Source organism: Ricinus communis, chromosome 4 (genome assembly GCF_019578655.1).
Source record: "Ricinus communis isolate WT05 ecotype wild-type chromosome 4, ASM1957865v1, whole genome shotgun sequence".
Lineage (NCBI taxonomy): Eukaryota > Viridiplantae > Streptophyta > Magnoliopsida > Malpighiales > Euphorbiaceae > Ricinus > Ricinus communis.
In genome coordinates, this window is record NC_063259.1 from 12,626,813 (window position 1) to 12,647,009 (window position 20,197).

Here is a 20,197-nt window from a genome sequence, read left to right on the forward strand (position 1 = left end):
GCTTGGACTGTCTCCTACTAGTTATCAACTCTTGAATACTAGGCTCTACATAAAATAATACACTCGGTAAACAGTCGAAAGCTGAAAAAAGGAGAAAAGCACAATAAAATATAAAATAACCAAACAATAGCGAGTACAGATACTAGATGCCTGATTTGCAAGTCGGGAGACCTAAAATCTACAACCATACCTTACTATAGATCAATTTGAGACCGGCAATATCCTTAGAGCTCAACAACATATCAGCCTTACCTTTATAAACGTTTGAGCTCCACAAATGGGTATATCACCCCAGCCCCCAAATTTATTTATAACATAAAATTGAGATTCCAAACATGGAGGCACTTAGGGAGCTTAGTCAACAAGGCATACCTAGAACGAGTAGAAAAGTGACAGTGCTTATGTTTACGACTAAGTAATCAGAGATACTAGAAAACGTTAACATCATGGATGACCCTAGCCTGATTAGAAATCTTAGCATAACATGTAATCGAAGTCCACTTACTGGTGGTCATCTTACAAATGGAAAGACGTATCAACTTCATTAAATCGAAAATAAAAGTTGACAAATGGAACAAGAGACCAACTTTTAAGCTCTCCTCATAAATAATTATGGAGTTCTCCCTGCAAGGGTTATAAGCTCTCATCTTGGAGGAAACAAACAACTCATACTCTAAATGTATCCCGAAGCAAATTTGGATGTCAAAAAGTATAGAAGCGGTTAAAAAGGAAGATATAAGACTAGTCTTAAGAGACTAGTGGAGACCCAAACCTATAGCAACCATCAACTAACTGCGAACGACCCTACGAGGATTGACCCCTTGTTACTAGCCTCCTACGGGTATTTCCTATCGGCATAGTGTCCTCTGAACGAACGGTCTCCTCTGAATGAGTGGCAACGCCTTCCCTACTCACATTTAGTATCTCTATTACCCCACTACCAGCCCTACCAATAATCCTACTAAGGCATGGACTTTGCCACCAATGTCCTCCTCATCCTCCTCCTTATTATCTACCCCACCATCACTAACTTCCAACCGATAGTCATCGTACCCTCGACCTATTAAATCACTATTGTTGGTGCCCTCTAATGAATCTTCCATAAAAAAAAGTAAAAAGACAAACATCAAGAAACAACAATAACTGGTATAACAAAAAACAAGGAATCATATCCCAAAAGGAAATAATAAAGACGGGAAGAGAGAAGGAAAGGAGTATACTCCTTTGTAGAACTCATTGTGCGAAGAATGGCAACGAGGAATAAAAATGGTGGCATTGTAGCATAGAAGCGAGAAAAAATACCAAAATGACCGGTGAGGGAAGCAAAATAAAATAATGAAAGTAGAGAAAGAAACTCATGCAAAATAACCAAGAGACATAAAGCAGCAAACCAATGATTATTAAACAAAGGAGATGGCAGGAGTAGAACAAAATGGCAAAACATCTCCCAAAAAAGCAGCGCCCAAGTTCCCCATGACTGAAAACACGTTAGGATTTTTAAAATTAAAATAAACTTGTAACATGCTCAGAGACAGGAAATTAAATAAGAAAGGGGGAAAATCTACAAAACATGCACGCCAAACAAGAAACCAAGTTGAACATAAATGATCAACTAACTATAACAAGAACTATTGGTATAAAAAGACTAGCTCAATAAGACTAAAACAATCTAAAAGATGGAGACCACTCAATCCACTGGATGAAGACCAACCGATCTCTTCATATCGACCAAGTGCGACCACCTCCCTAATAATCCATCACGCCCCAGTTAAGTGAAGCACATACTGTTAGTGTATGCCTAAAGACAATGTGTTGTTTTGGTTTATCTATTATAGTTTATACAGATTATGTTGGCATGTCATCTATTTATTAAAAGGCATTTGTTTAAGTCTATAAGTTTTCTTATATTTATATACTTAAACTAATATATAGGAATTCCATGGAATATATAATATATTGTGAGAGAAATCATAAAGTGGCTATTATTATGAGATTCCTATCACAACAAAGTATTATTCCTAAACTAGTTCATAGTCAAAGTTTGATCAAGAGATTGATCCTGATCATATGGATATTGATCAAACACTTGAGACTACCACAATGGGTTTATCATCTTACTTTAGAAGTAAGCAATCGATCTCATATTATTAAAGTATAGGGATACATAGAAAAGACATATGGATGCTTGTTACAAGAATAAGTACATTGAAGAAGACCCCTATAATACCCGGAATTTTTCTTTAATAATGATAATATTAATAATAATTAATAAATAAGTTTTTATTTAAAGTAATTTTACTTTATTTTTATTTGGTTTAAATTGGAATGATTTAGATGGAAATTTTGTTGCTAGACAAATAAATGAGTTATTTTCTATATCCAATTTGTTTGATTTTTAAGAAATTAATTAAGTAAATTCTTTGAGAAATAAGTTATATTTTGGTTATTCAAAATTTTCCCCAACGAATATATATAAATTAAATTCTATAATTGAGAGTTATGGAAGAATTTGTAAAGGATATTTTATAAAAGAATTATTGGGGAAAAGGGCATTTTAATTAGCTAGTGGTGTTAAATTTTAAATTGAAAAATATTTAGCAAATTGATTAATTAAATTAATTGTGTGTTAGGACTAAATTAGAAATTTATTTTGGAATAAGGATTAAAAGTATAATTTTATTAATATGGGGTTTTAATGAAAATTTGTATGTTTGGTATTTTCATAATTAAATATGTTGGCAAGGGCTTTTTGATAATTTTACATTTAAAATCAAGAATAAAAATGCAATTGTATATTTTCAATAATTCTAATTTGGCCCAAATTAAATAGTTAGGGGCTTAATCGAAGAGCTAAAGAAAAGTTTAAGGATTAATTAGAAAATCGACTCCATTTGTCATCGGTTTCGTGACGATCGGACTCCGTTTGAAAATCGATGGCCGAGATCGTCCATAAATCTCTCCGGATGATCGGGGGTCAGATCGAAAGATCGGAAGTGGGGATCGTCATCAGCATGTCGTTTCGAGTCCGTTGGTGTGTTTGGATCGTCGATCGAACTCCGGCGGCTGGAGGAGAGTTGATCGAGTGATCAAGCGTCTCGGTAATTTTCTGGCCCGTTGATTTTAGAATTTATTGGTAAAACTTATGTATTTATTGAATTATTTTGAGCATTAGAAATATTGTGAGTTAAAACAATTATTGTCAGACTACCTGCCTTAGGTCGTGATTTGTGATGTGCGACGGAGTCGGGAAAAGATGTAAAGTCTTGGGGCCCGACTACCATTAAAATAAATTGTTGAATATTTGAAGTGTTTTGTGGCAGGTCTTGGACCTGTTTTACGAGGGGTAAATGTCTGTATTTTAGGGGAGGTTCTGCCGAATTTTCAGTAGAATTTACCCGAGTCGAGGTTTTTTAGACAATGAGTCCTAGGAATCTAGACCTAGGGTTAATTGACAAATGTTTCAACGTTATTGATTAATTGTTTTCCATGACTAGATAATCCGTCAGTTCGGCTCGCTCCACCGGAGGCATCGAAGCAGAGCTAGGAGGTCGTCAAAGCTGTGAGTTAAAATCATATGTCCGTTTACATGTGTTATGCTAAGACTTTACGAAATAATTTTGATTACATGATTTAATATTTTAATCAGTTACTTTAATCGTTATTTTATATAAGTTTCATTTTCTGCATTATGATTTCTGTTGTTTCATGTTGACTCGGGATGGGACGGCTGTAGCACTTGCTATCAATGAGATGCATCGGTATGAATCAGAGATAGAAAATAAAGGGATAAAGGTTTGTAAATTTTAAAAGGGTAAATTAGGGATTGCGTTGGTCGACGATTGCTCTCTGGGCTGAGTAGAGTGAGTGTGTCGGAGTAAAGGTCCCTAGTTGAGCATTACTCTCTGGGCGCCGGCTTATTTGGAAACCTAAGTGACCACACTGGAGTTAAGGACCTTGGTCGAGCTTCGCTCTCTGGGCGCTAGTCTTATTGGAGTAAAAGAGCCGAAAGGCTAAAAGTGTTAGTGATAATTAAGTTTCTGAACTGGATTTAAGGACCCTGGTCGAGCTTCGCTCTCTAGGCACCAGTTCTGTTAGAATGAGAGAGAGTCGAGATGTTTTGTCACGACCCACTTTGTGGGCCCGTGACCGGCACTAGGGAATGGGTAGGCTTAAGGCCACCAAAACTCGTAGTAAGCCTTACCAACCCGCAAAACCAGATATATAATTATCAAAATAAAAAGTAATCATAATTGTCTTGCATAATAAATCATCATACTACCAACAGGAGTCAGAAAGTTATATAAATTTTAAAATTTCCTACTGCGGATACTCTAGAGTAAAAATGACAAGTATAGAAGTACAAGATAATTACAAAAGTCTGAAGAAGAAGAAGTGAATTTGTCGAATGTGCGATGGCGAAGGTCTTTAACTATCACCTGAAAAAATTACAAGCGAGGTATGGGTCTAGAGTGAGTCAAAATCAAATAATCTAAGGACTATTGCAACCTTCACATGATATATTAATTATTCAGAACAATATACCAATTCATGGGTATTAAGCCTACCCATTCCCTAGTGCCGGTCACGGGCCCACAAAGTGGGTCGTGACATGTTTAGTGTTGGGATTAGGGTTCTGCTGAGGTACTCCGTCCCATAGTATATGGAAGTTATTTTTATTTAAGCATTGCATGACACGTTTATTTTTGCATGACTTAATATTTATTTCAAATTAAATAAATGTGTTATTGAAGTGTTTGTAACTGTTTTTAGATATATGATTTTAACTCACTCTCGAGGCTGACAGTCTCAATTTTACTATTTTTCAAATCTGTGATTGTTAGTCTTTCCGCGGCTCTTATCCAGCAACCGACTCCTTCATCATCGGGTGATGTAATTGATTTGGTATGTTTGACTTGTAAAATCTTAGATTCTCCGCAGTAGAAGTAATAGACTTATCGTTTGTAATATTATATAGTTTCGGGTCTCGCCTAATTCTTCTAGCAGATCGAATTAATTATGTAGAATTTAATGGTTAAGAAATTGTAACACCAGTGATATTAGATGAGATGTAATTAAGTTAGTGAGTGGTCAGGCTTACTACGGGATTCGGTGGCCTTACGCCTACCATTCCTTAGTGCCGGTCATGGACCCACAGATCGGGTCGTGACAAAGTTGGCATCAGAGCTTAGGTTTTAGATTTCCTTTGACCTAGGTTAAGATTCTTGGTACTGCGGAGCTAGGATCAAGTCTGTCTTGTTTGTTTTCATTGACTTCAGTGTCTAAGCTTTCACTGTTAGAGAGTATATTATTATTTCTTGTGAGCTTGTCTTTGATGCTGTGTTGAGCATGGGTGTTGTAGCGATAGCAAAAATTAGAAGCGCGATACACTCGTGTCGTTTCCTTCAAGTGATTAGTGTAGACCGAACTTGGATGCTTCGATTGTTACTTCGATGGTGGGCACCACAGTCAGAAATAGTGCAGAGCGTAGTTGCAGTCGTGTCATGAACTGCCTCGTCATCGCATCAGGCATCGCCTTAATGAGTAGCACTGAAGTTAGTGCGTAGAAATTCGAGCAGAGGTCAAAGCATATATGGTCGAGTTTGTGGTTGTAAGAAGCTTAAGGAAGGTGGTAGGAGTATTTTCAGACACTCAAAATCCAGAGAAGCTTAAGCGAACACTATTTATTTTTTCTAAGTAAAACAAAGTGTTTAAAAATACAATATTGCGCCCAGTCCCAAAAGAATTCATTATGGCATTTCACTGTTAGGCATGCACAATTCCATAACTCATTTTTAGGACATGTATCATACATCATGCATTGCAACCCTTGGTGATAGGGGGCATCATCACCTTGGTGTGCGATATTGTAGAATTTTTTTTATATAAAGAAATCACTAGAGATTTTACAATTTTATAAATGTATTTTTCTTAGAATATAATAAATTTTTATCAGTGATGGTTATAAAGCAAATAAATAAGTAAATCTTTCAAAGTAAATCGTGTTAGCTTGGAATTCTCTGGATGACAAGCTGAGTTGCTGTGAGGACGAATCGGTGGCGCAGTAGGCCTTATGTTGGATTATAGAGGAGACTTCTGAATTTCAGTCGAAGAGGAATTCTGTGTTAGGATGGCATGGTTTTGTATCAGTTATTGCAACCAGATGGATGATGTGATGTGGATGTTAAGGATTTTCTGTGCGTGCAAGGGACACGTTGTTAGGAAGGATTTGGCGAATGGATTTTTGGCAGGACCCGAGTTGGTCCAGATCTTTCTGAGGAGATTCCTTTTTGCTGCGAGCAACTGAAGACAGCTTTCAGAAAGTAAAGGAGTGTTTCGAACCCGAAGTGGAAGCGCGTGGAGATTTGTATTAGAGAGTATGTAATCCTAAGGCATCTCATGTTCAAGAAGTGATATGGTTTTGTAAGGAAGGCAAGTTAGCCCTTATTGTGTAGAACCCTTGGATTTATCGTCAAGATTGGTAAGGTGGCATGCAAGTTGGACTTGCCGCCAAACTTTCTCGCAGGTCAATCCAGTATTTCATAGGTCTGTGTTGAAGAAGTGTATCTTCAATCTTTCGTTTGTGTTGCAACCTCGGTGTATGGAAGTAAGTGAAGATTTGACTTCCGAGGAGTAGTAAATCAGGATCGCAGATTCTCAGGTTCGCCAGTTTTGATCAAGGGTTTTATCGATGGGTCTTGTGGTTGAATTTATTTTTGTCGAGGAAAGTACCCCGAATAGCCGAGTTGGAGATGAGAAGTTCCTATTCTCATTAGTTTCAGTCATAGTGTGAGCCTTTTTCTTTTAAAACTCGAGGACGAATTTTTGTTAAGGGGGGGGGGGGAGAATGTAATATCCGTAATTTTTCTTTAATAACGATAATATTAATAATAATTAATAAATAAAATTTTATTTAAATTAATTTTACTTTATTTTTATTTGGTTTAAATTGGAATGATTTAAATGGAAATTTTAATGCTAGACAAATAAAGGAGTTATTTTCTATATCCAATTTGTTTGATTTTTAAGAAATTAATTAAGCAAATTCTTTGAGAAATAAATTATATTTTGGTTATTCAAATTTTTCTCTAACGAATATATATAAATTAAATTCTATAATTGAGAGTTATGGAAGAATTTGTAAAGGATATTTTATAAAAGAATTATTGGGGAAAAGGGCATTTTAATTAGCTAGTGGTGTTAAATTTTAAATTGGAAAATATTTAGCAAATTGATTAATTAAATTAATTGTGTGTTAAGACTAAATTGAAAATTTATTTTGGAATAAGGATTAAAAGTATAATTTTTATTAATATGAGATTTTAATGAAAATTTGTATGTTTGGTATTTTCGTAATTAAATATGTCGGCAAGGGCTTTTTGGTAATTTTATATTTAAAAGCAAGGATAAATAAATAATTGTATATTTTTAATAATTCTAATTTGGCCCAAATTAAATAGTTAGGAGCTTAATTGAAAAGCTAAAGAAAAGTTTAAGGGTTAATTGGAAATTTTGCTGGACGAAATTATTAGTAATTAAAAGCTGAAGGACTAAATGGTAAAGAAGAAAAGTTCAGGTACTAAATGTCGATACGAAGAAAAGAAAGAAAAGACAGAGAAGAAGAAGAAGAATAGGGGGAAAAATCATCGCAGAGGAAGAGAGGGAAAGGAGGAAGGAGAGTGGCTCACTGACCGTCTGGCCGATCTGCGAGCGTCAAAGCCGGTGGCGGCGGCGAGCTTGGCAACAGCGGCGATGGTAGGCGTCGGAGCGAGGAAGGCAGCCATAGCTTCCTTACCGCCATGCGTGCATTTTTGGAGTCGGTAGCCGCTGTTCTTGGTGGTGATCGACTCCGCTCGCCCTGGGCTTTATTTTGGCGGTGGTGGTGTCGCAAATGGTGGCCAGAGTTGGTACTTGCGGTGGAGAGAGAAATTGGGTGGTAGCCGGCATTTTATGGCTTTTTCGGTGACCTTCGGCAATGGATGGATGATCGGAGGGCATATCCGGACTCTCCTCAGCTCAAGCTTTCCAATGGCATCGGTTTCCTAGCGATCGGACTTCGTTTGAAAATTGACGGCTGAGATCGTCCATAAATCTCTCCGGATGATCGGGGGTCAGATCGAAAGATCGAAAGTGGGGATTGTCATCAGCACGTCGTTTCGCGTCCGTTGGTGTGTTTGGATCGTCGATCGGACTCCGGCGGCTGGAGGTGAGTTGACCGAGCGATCAAGCGTCTGGGTAATTCTTTGGCCCGTTGATTTTAGAATTTATTGGTAAAACTATGTATTTATTGAATTGTTTTGAGCATTAGAAAATATTGTGAGTTAAAACAATTATTGTCGGACTACCTGCCTTAGGTCGTGATTTGTGATGTGTGGCGGAGTCGGGAAAAGATGTGAAGTCTTGTGGACCCGACTCCTGTTAAAATAAATTGTTAAATATTTGAAGTGTTTTCTGGCAGGTCTTTGACCCATTTTACGAGGGGTAAATGTCTATATTTTAGGGGAGGTTCTGCCGAATTTTCAGTAGAATTTACCCAAGTCGAGATTTTTTAGACAGTCAGTCCTAGGAATTTAGACCTAAGGTTAATTGTCAAATGTTTCAATGTTATTGATTAATTGTTTTTCGCGATTAGATAATCCGTCAGTTCGGCTCGCTCCACTGAAGGCATCGAAGCAGAGCTAGGAGGTCGTCAAAGCTGTGAGTTAAAGTCATATGTCTGTTTACATGTGTTATGCTGAGACTTTATGAAATAATTTTGATTATATGATTTAATATTTTAATCAGTTATTTTAATCGCTATTTATATAAGTTTCATTTCCTGCATTATGATTTATGTTGTTTCGTGTTGACTCGGGATGGGATGGCTGTAGCTTGCTATCGATGAGATGCATCAGTATGAATTAGAGACAGAAAATAAAAGGATAAAGTTTTGTAAATTTTAAAAGGGTAAATTGGGAATTGCGCTGGTCGAGCATTGCTCTCTGGGCATTGGCTTATTTGGAAACCTAAGTGACCACACTAGAGTTAAGGACCCTGGTCGAGCTTCCCTCTCTGGGCGCCAGTTCTGTTAGAATGAGAGAGAGTCGAGATGTTTAGTGTTGGGATTAGGGTTCTGCTGAGGTATTCCGTCTCGTAGTATATGGAAGTTATTTTTATTTAAGCATGGCATGGCACGTTTATTTTTTCATGACTTAATATTTATTTAAAATTAAATAAATGTGTTATTGAAGTGTTTGTAACTGTTTTTGGATATATGATTTTAACTCACTCTCGAGACTGGCAATCTCAATTTTACTGTTTTTCAGATCTGTGATTGTTAGTCTTCCCGCGGCTCTTATCCAGCAACCCGACTCCTTCATCATCAGGTGATGTAATTGATTTGGTATGTTTGACTTGTAAAACCTTAGATTCTTCGCATTAGAAGTAATAGACTTATCATTTGTAATATTATGTAGTTTCCGGTCTCGCCTAATTCTTCTGGCAGACCAAATTGATTATGTAGAATTTAATGGTTAAGAAATTGAAACACCAGTGATATTAGATGAGATGTAATTAAGTTAGTGAGTGGTCAGACTTACTATGGGATTCGGTGGCCTTACGCCTACCCATTCCCTAGTGCCGGTCACGGGCCCAAAGATCGGGTCGTGACAACCCCGTTAGAGTATTCCATATGGGAGTTATTGTAACGCCTACATTTTCTCATCATACATGTTATATGCATTTACATTTAATCATTGGGCATATGATGGTATATTAATAATATTTTTATTTTATGAGAATAGATATATATTAATTATAAGTAGAGAATAAGAAGCATGATATTGGATTATTAATTTAGATAAGTTGATTAAGTACTTGGGTTATGTGTATTAAGCCTTAAGACTTAATTGAACCAACAGTTGAAGGTTCGGTAAATAGATTGGACTTAAAAGATACAATTAAAAGTTAGTACCTATGTATGGTTAGTAAAAATTAATTTAGGATGATAAAACTAGTTTAAGTAGGTGGTGGCATTGAGAGATGAATCTTGGAAATTGGAACTATGAGCAAGCTCATTTTACCTCTTCATTTTCTCTAAAATTCGTACATGGCCAAAAACTCAAAATTGGGAACAAGAGAGAGGAGTGAAATACCTAGAAAAACTTAAGATTAAGATAGAGTTTTACCAACTATTGAAGGAGCCAAGCTAAAGCTAAAGGATTTAAGCATATTAGCAACCCAAAAGCTGAAATTGGTGAGTTATTACTTGAGTATTTTTAATTTGTCATCAGGGTTCTTGATTATAGATTGGGAAAACTTCAATTGATGCTTTCACTGATTAAGTAAAGGTCTGATTATCATGAATTAGTAGAGTATTGAATGATTGCATAGAGATTAAGCTTAATTTAAGTTTAAGTATGTCAAGACAGAAAACTGTTAAAATTCCAGCAACCTTGATGTTCTTTATTTTGGGCATAACATGCGTTATATAAGTCCAAATTAAGCTTAATTGGTGTCTATGGAAAGTTTGAAGAGTCCTCTATAACTTTTTAGTTTTGTGATTTTGCTATTTTTGCCATTTTGGTTGCTTAAATTGAGCAAACAGATTGCTGCTCGGGTACAACTAGCTGTATGACCCTTGCTCAGTAATTTGAGAATAATTAAATCTATAGAAGTCGGAATTGAGTAATTCTCCTTGGAGATGAAACTAGACACATAAACGTATATGTCTATTTAATATGAGGTTTTTGTATTAAGCCAATTTTACCCAGCAATAAATATACTTTGGTACTAAATTCTATCTAGAAAACAGAGATGTTGGAGATTAGTTTTATGTAATTTATTTGATGTTAATTTGAGTTAAATTGGTATATAGCTATATGGAAAATGTTTATATGATATTAAAACAGTAATTGAGAGTCTTAGAGGAAGAGTTAGACCTATGAATTAGAGAGGGGATGATCTTGTAATGCATTAGCACTAGCATTTACATGAATATTTGGAATATGTATGAAATGTGAATTAATGAATGTGTTAACAGGAACTCAGAGGCCTGGAAAGGAAGTTGTGGAGAAAGGAGGTTCTTCTATGCTGGAGGAATAAGTGTATTTTGAGTAAGTAAATAGTTAATATTTGCTGTGTTCATATATTTAATCAAATGTTCTGCGAATGGTTGTGTTTGCTTAATATTGTGTTATGTTTGAATGAATGAGATGGAAATGATTGGTGTTGAGTGGAACAATTGTTATTGCTTAAATATGATATAAGTGATATGATTGAATTGTGATGTTAAGTGCATATGTGCATGTGAATAGTGGATTCTCCTGTGAAAAAAAAAATAATATATATATATATAAAGCCTTGGGAGGCTAAAGCCTAGAGAGGCTATAAAAGCGTGTAATGTGAGGATGAGGCGGAGCAGCTTACGTGTGTGATAGGTGAGGATGAGGCGGAGCAGCACGTTAAAAGGGATCCACAAGCCATGAGAACTAACTATAATTGTTGAATTGTATTTTTTCTATGATGGTTGTAATGAATTGACTAGAATGGTATGAATTTATGCCTAAACTATGAATTATGGTAAGTTTTGTGATTGGGTGGAAATTGTATTAAGTGTATGTGATATAGATTATGTTGATTATTTATTTACTGAGCTGGAGGCCCACCCCTCTCCAAAATTTTTATTTTCAGGTTTGTAAATAGTGGTGCATCCGTTGGTTGTATCTGAAGTCTAGCTTTTAGCAGTTCTGTCAGGTTGGGCCAATTTTGTGGAGTCTCCTCCTGATGCATTTTGTATGCAGTTATGTGATGCATATGGAAGTGTGCCTTGTAAGGCATAAGAAGATGTTTTGAATACTTGTTAAATGATGTTTAAGTATAATCATATGTTTATATGTTAATAACCTTATGTCTTGATTCTTAACAATCTGCATATTGACCTATCTACATGTAGTATATAGTCTACGACACTTGTATGCTACCTGGCTAATGTCTGTTGGTTAACATGTAACGGGGGTGTGACATTTAGTGGTATCAAAGTAGGGATTAGATTCATTGGGAGTAGATTCATGTTGCACATCATTAAGCATATGGCATATGTTCTTTGAACTTGACTGAGTGTTTGCATTTCATATATATAGATGGAGAGACAAGGAGAATACGCAGTTGGCCCAGATAAGTCATTAGAGTCTGTGCATGGTCATGAAAATACATCTGAACATGATCAACATGATGAGCATGAGCTACATTCTAAAAATGCTGCACAATCGAATGTACAAAATGTTATGGAACAGTTTATGGATTTTCTGATGCAAAGGGTAGCTCGACAACAAGCACAGGCGCCTCAGACTCAACAACAAGAGGCCGTGATAGATAAGAATTATGAAAGGGTTAGGAAACAAGGTGCTAATATTTTTTAGGATACTACTGATCTTGCTGAGGCTGAGGAATGGTTACGAAATACAGAAAGGGTGTTGGACATATTTAATTACACATCAGAACAGAGGCTTCTATATGCAGTGTCTTTAATAGAAAAAGATGCACTTGATTGGTAGGAAACAGTTTTAAGAAGCAGAGATCGACCAATGACTTTGATTTGGAATGATTTCTTGAGAGAATTTGCTGAGAAGTATACTCCAGAAATTTATAGAGACAGAAAGAAGCTTGAATTTCTTCAGTTGAAGCAGAATGATATGTCAGTTGCAGAGTACGAAGTTCAATTTGTGAGATTATCTAAGTATGCACCAGAAGAAATAGCCACAGAAGAACTGAAAAGGAAGAAATTTGATATGGGTTTGAGGCTTGACATTCGTGAGAAAATGGCAGTGAAACCTCAGAATTACAATGCCTCAATTGAAGCTGCTTTGAGAGTTGAAGAAACATCATTTGAAAGGAATACTATGGAATCTAAAAAGAAGAAAATCATTGGTACTTATAGTAATCCTCCAAGACATATTAGTATTTCTTCTTTCAGATGCTCTAATTCACAGAGGAGTAGTTATTGTGGACGAGGGTTTGGTGGTCAGTCTAGTAGATCCTCCACAGTACCTTATAGCAGAGGTGGATAAAATTCATCCAGACTTGAGGGAGGACAAGTTTCGGCAGGTAGAGGGTTTGCTCCTGTTTATCCTATGTGCAACAGGAGACATACTGGAGAATGTTGGGGACCTAGACCAGTAGTTTGTTTCACTTGTAGTAGGCCAGGACATTATTCTAAAGATTGTCCTATGAGAAGAAATAATGCTGGAGAATCTTATACAGTTGGTCAGAGTAGTGTTGGTGAGAATATTCCAATTGGTTCAGGCAGAGGTAGAGGAAAAGGTGGCAGAGGAGGTTTAACTATTTCAGCAACACCATCAGAACATATTGGTCAACCTCAAGCACAAGCTAGAGTATTTGCTACTACTAGAAATGAAGCATTTGTAGCACCTGAAATTGTTATTGGTATACTTTCTATTCATGATTTTGATGCACATGTTCTTATTGATCCTGGATCAACATGTTCATTCATATCACATGATTTTGCATCGCATGTTCATGGTAATATAGAGGCATTAGGTTATGATATATATGTATCTATGCCTGCTGGGGGTATTATCACAGTAAATACAATAGTGAGATCATGTCTTGTAGCAGTAGATAGTGTCAAACTACATGTAGATTTGGTTGTTATTAATCTTAGAGAGTTTGATGTTATTTTGTGGATGGATTGGTTTTCAAGAAATCATGCTATTGTTGATTGTAAAACGAAGGAAGTGGCTGTGGAAATACAAGAAGAAATGAAAACAGTAATGGTGGGTGAAAGGAAGACAATTCCTAATTGTTTGATTTCAGCAGTGACTGCATGTCAATTAGTTAAAGATGGATGTGAAGCATATCTAATTAGTTTTGTGGATACTACTAAGGTCAGTCCAGGGGTATTAGACATTTCAGTGGTCAGAGAATTTCCTAACGTATTCTTAGATGATTTGCCTGGTTTGCCACAAAATCGAGAGGTTGATTTTGAGATTGACATCATCCCTGGCACAACACCTATTTCCATTGCATCATACAGAATGGCTCCATTGGAATTGAAAGAATTGAAGAAGCAATTAGAAGAGTTGCTTGATAAAGGTTTCATCGAGCCAAGTACTTCACCTTGGGGAGCCCTAGTTCTGTTTGTGAAGAAAAAGGATGGTAGTATGCGATTATGTATTGATTATAGGCAATTGAATAGGATTACAGTGAAGAATAAATATCCATTGCCGAGAATTGATGATTTGCTTGATCAGTTAAAAGGTGCAACTGTGTTCTCTAAAACTGATTTAAGATCAGGTTATTGGCAACTCCGGGTTGAAGAGAAATCTATTGCCAAGACAGCATTCAAAACAAGGAATGGGCATTATGAATTTATTATGATGCCATTTGGGTTAACAAATACTCCTGCTGCTTTTATGTCACTGATGAACAAGACTTTCCAGCCATATTTAGATCACTTTGTTATTGTGTTCATTGATGATATTCTGATTTACTCTAGAAGCTTAGAAGAGCATGAACAACACTTGAGAATTGTTTTATAGATTTTAAGGGAAAAACAGTTGTATGCAAAATTCAACAAATGCGAGTTTTGGATGGAGGAAATTGCATTCTTAGGGCATATTATTTCTAAACATGGAGTGCAACCAGATTCATCAAAGATTAAAGCAATTATTGAATGGGAACCGCCTAGAAATGTTTCTGAAGTTCGAAGTTTTCTTGGGTTAGCTGGCTATTATAGAAGATTTGTAAAAGATTTTTCAGTTATTGCTAAGCCTCTCACAACTTTGTTAAAGAAGAATGTGCCATTCCAGTGGACTGAGCTGTGTGATCAAAATTTTCAAGAGTTGAAGAAAAGGCTTACTACTACACCAATACTTGCATTGCCATCTGAAAATGGATTATGTTGTATATACTGATGTTTCTAGGCAAGGACTTGGATGTGTCTTAATGCAGTATGGGAAGGTTATAGCTTATGCTTCAAGACAATTGCGACCTCATGAGCTGAATTATCCTACGCATGATCTTGAATTAGTAGCTATTGTACATGCATTGAAGATATGGCGACATTATTTATACGGGAAGACATTTCAGATATTTACTGATCATAAGAGTTTGAAATATATCCCTACGCAAAAAGAGTTGAATCTGAGACAATGAAGATGGATTGAGCTTCTGAAGGACTATGATTGCACTATTGATTATCATCCTGGAAAAGTAAATATTGTTGCTGATGCTTTAAGTAGGAAGTCAGTGGAAAATTTTTCAAGTATGATTTCTTACAATGTGGAATATTTAGTTGCACTTAGAGCTATGGATGTGAAGTTTTATGTTATGACGATGTTCTATTAGCCACATTACAAGTAAAGCCTCTGATTGGAGATAAAATTAAAGATGCATAGTGTGAAGATTCTTATTTGCAAAGGATGAAGGGTAGAGTACAAGAAGGAAAGAATACACAATTTGTGTTGAAAGATGATGGTGTGTTATTGAATAGAAATCGTGTATGTGTACCTGATGTAGGGGATTTGAGAAAGGAAATCATGCATGAAGCACACTATGCACCTTATGCAATGCATCCTGGAAGTACCAAAATATACAAAAATTTGAAGCCTTATTATTGGTGGCCGACAATGAAGAAGGATGTGGCAGAACTTGTGAGTAAGTGTTTGACATGTCAGCAAGTGAAAGGAGAGCACTAGGCACCTGCAGGTAAACTTCATTCTTTATCTATACCTGTATGGAAGTGGGACAAGATTACTATGGATTTTGTTATGGGATTGCCGCGTACATTTAACAAGCATGATGCTAGGTAATTGTTGATCGACTTACTAAATATGCTCATTTCTTACCTGTGAAGCACATAGATTCAATTGATAAACTTGCTAAATTGTATATTTCTAAGATTGTTAGATTGCATGGTGTGCCTATATCTATTGTATCAGATAGGGATCCTAGATTTACTTCTCATTTCTAGGAGAGTTTGCAGAAAGCATATGGTACTAAGTTTCATTTCAGTACAGCTTTTCATCCTCAAACAGATGGGCAATCAGAAAGAACTATTCAGACATTAAAAGATATAATGAGGGCTTGCACACTTGAGTTGAAGGGTAACTAGGATGATTACTTACCACAGATGGAATTTGCGTATAACAACATTTTTCATTCTAATATCGGTATAGCTCCATTAGAAGCTTTGTATGGAAGGAAATGTAGAAGTCTAGTATGCTGGGATGTTGAAGGTTTAAGAAAGCTTGAAGGTCTAGAATTGGTACAAGAAACAGTGGATAAATTAAGTAGAATGGTATGAATTTATGCCTAAAATATGAATCATGGTAAGTTATGTGATTAAGTGGAAATTGTATTAAGTGTATGTGATGTAGATTATATTGATTATTTATTTACTGAGCTGGAGGCTCACCCCTCTCCAAAATTTTTCTTTTCATGTTTGTAAATAGTAGTGCATCCGTTGGTTGTATCCGAAGTCTAGCTTTTAGAAGTTCTGTTAGGTTGGGCCAGTTTTGTGGAGTCTCCTCCTGATGCATTTTGTATGCAGTTATGTGATTAATGCTTTTAGGGTTTTGACCTTTTGTGTTTGTGTGGGTATTTAATTTTGGATAGCAAAGAAGATGATTTAGAAGATCTCAAATCAATATTTAAATTTCTAAAAGTTTAGATATTAATATGCATGAATGTAAACAACACAAAAAACAAGTATTGATTCCTAGTGTTGTGCACATGCATGGAACTTATTTAGGGAATTTGGTCCTCTTATATTTGGATCTCTTGGAAAGCTTTTCAAAGAAGTACATCATGTGATAGTCTGGCCCAGACAAGTAATCCGATAAGGGCGGAAAGTGGATATCGGGGCAAGGATAGGATGCCTGGACAAGTAGCGGCTTTTGGCAGGCTTCTAGGATGGCAGCACTCTAAGGTACAGGGGTACATGAATGAATTGAATTGCACATCGAAATGGGGCAAAAAATGGTTGATAACATATATGTAAAGAGTTGGATTAATCTCATCAGGTGCCTTTTGGTTGTTTAGCTGTGGAGTTATAGGAACTCCAAAATTAAACGTGCTTGGTTTAGAAAAATTTCAGAATGGGTGACCTCTTAGGAAGTTCTCAAACCCGCCAAAGGGACAAAATCGTGAGCCCAATGGGGGCTAAAACGGACAATATCTCATGTGATCTAGTTTCGAATCGTTAAAATGATATTAGAGCAGGACTTCTCTAATAGATGTGTGCTTCGAGGACGAACCAGGCAGAAGCTGGTGGGCATGTGACAGAATGCCTGGCCTAGAGAAGCGGTTCGATGAGGGCGGGAAGTGGATGTCGAGACAAGTATAGAATGCCTGGATAAAGAGATGCCTAGACAAGGAGCGGTTTTTGGCAGACTTCTAGGATGGCAGCACTCTAAGGTACAGGGATACATCAATGAATCGAATTGCACATTGAAATGTGGCGGGAAATGGTTGATGACATATATATAAAAATTTGGAACTAATCACGTAAAGAGCTTTCTGATTGTTTGGCTGTGGAGTTATAGGAACTCCAAAGTTAAACATGCTTGGTTCAGAGAAATTTCAGGATGGGTGATCTCCTGGGAAGTTTTCGAAACTACTAAAGGGACAAAACTGTAAGGCCAGTGGGGACCAAAGCGGACAATATCTCATGCGATCTGGTTCGGGGTCATTACAAATGGTATTAGAGCAGGACCCTTGTAGTAGAAGTGTGGTTCGAAGACGAACCAGTCGGAAGCTGGTGGGCATGTGATAGCCTGGCCTAAAGAATGTAAGGCCAGTGGGGACCAAAATGGACAATATCTAATGTGATCTAGTTATGGGTCATTAGAAATGGTATCAGAGCAGGACCCCTCTAGTAGATGTGTGGTTCGAGGATAAACAAGGCGAAAGCTAGTGGACATGTGACAGCCTGGTCTAGAGAAGCGGTCCGATGAGGGCAAAAAGTGGATGCTGGGGCAAGGATAGGATGCTTGGACAAAGAACCGCTTCTGGCAGGCTTTTATGATGGCGGCACTCTAAGGTACGAAGGTACATGAATGAATCGAATTGTACATCGAAATGGGGCAAGAAATAGTTTATTACATATATGTAAAGAGTTAGAACTAATCACATAAGGTGCTTTTTGGTTGTTTGGCTATGGAGTTATAAAGTTAAACGTGCTTGGTTCAGAGAAATTCCAGGATGGGTGACCTCTTAAGAAGTTCTCGAATCCGCCAAAGGAACAAAAGTGTGAGGCTAGTGGGGCCAAAGCAGACAATATCTCATGTGATCTTGTTTTGGATCGTTACACATCAGATCTAAAACATTTTGATGATGATTTTTTTAAGTACTCTTGAAGGTTGATTAAATTCTTCATCGTGTTTCTTGCATGAATTAATGCATATGTTGATTGTTACCTTTCGAATCTTGATGAAATCTTGACGTGGGTGTGGGATTTTGAATTTCGTTGATTATATTCTTGATGAATATTGATGAGTATCATTTATTCTATAATCAATTTGATTAATAAGGCTTGTTGGATCTTTAAATCCTATTTAGACAAGTAGTCATCTTGTTATTAGGACGCCTTGTAAGATAAGGATTATATGAGTTGTATGACAACTCATACTCCTATTTTAAGTTGAGTAATGGATTTACCTAGTCCTAATATGATTAGGATATTAATTAAAAGATTGTTTTAATTAATTTGAATAGGAGTTAATATCCTATTAAGACAAGGACTCAAGTCTTGTGTCTTAGTATCCTAGTATGACTAGGATAATTGACTAGTCTTGGTCAAAATTTGACTTTTTGATCAAAATTTTGACATGGCTGAAAATTGCAAGAAAATAAAAGAAAAATATTTATTTTTTATTTTGATTAAAGATTTTTAATTCTCTAATACCCTTCTAGTTAGTATTGCATGCATGAAGGTTAAACAATTAGAATTATGTTTTTTTATCTTGGAAAATGCGATTAAAATGTGCTTATAATTATGGCGTGATGGATGATTATGGAAATTTGGCCAATGTAATTATGTTGAATGGTTGGATAACTTATTTTGAAATTTTTAAAATAAGGATTGTGATCCTTGCCTTTTCTTTATTACTCTAGGTTATAAAATTCTTCTCTCATCTAACTCCCCTTGAATGTAACTTAAGGTTTTTGTGTTCTATGTAAAGTAATCGTATAGTTTTAGATAAGTTAGATAGAAATTTATTTATTTTAATCCATGAGGAGGGTTTGCACCAAATGGAGATGAAAAAGAGATTGCCTTCAAGGACTTGAAGATTTTTGAAGGCAATACCTAAGTTGTGACCATCTAGTTTCTTCGGTAGCTCAAGAAAACTAGTTTAGATTTGTCCATAATAATCCATAACTAGAATGACATGTTAGGATAATATATATGCATGTGATGTATGATATTAGCATGATCATGCCAAAGAATGAAATTCTTATAGTTGATATTTGTATGTTCATAGGTCAAGAACATGATTAAGTTGCCTTTCATAATTAAAATAGGAACGAGAGCCTTGTTCATAGGATAATTTTTTGAGAAAACTCAAGGTTGCCTATTATCTTGGTATGTTCTTTATTTAATCCTACTTAACTATCTTATATATGATATGTTTCGACAAAGAGTTGTCAGTTAATTGATTTAGAAATTGTATAGAGATACAATGTCTATCTAATTTATTTTATATGATTTTTTGAGTCACTCAAGGTTGTATTAAAATAAATAGGATTCTGGCCCACTGGTATGTACTATAAATAAGAAATCTTGTTTAATAGTGAGGGCTATTAATTCGAAAGAAATATTGGAAGTTAACCGCATTATTAAAAAACCTTTTTAAATAGATTTTGTATAGACTATCTTATAATCGTTTATCTTTATTGGTAGGTTGTTAATATGAGTAAAATCTTGTCATTGCATAGCATACTTGATGTTGATAAGCTTACTAGTGCAAACTATTCCATTTGGTATCATAATCTAAGAATTTTCTTGAGAGCATTAAGAAGGATTATGTGTTAGACACTCCTTTACCACAAACTCCTAATGTATGAGCTAGTGAAGAAGAAATAATAGCATATGACAGGCTTCTTGAGGATGATAGCCAAGTTGCAAATTTGATGTTGACTAGTATGAAACCCAAATTCCAAAAGCTATTTTTCAATTTGGATGCTCGTACTATGATAAAGT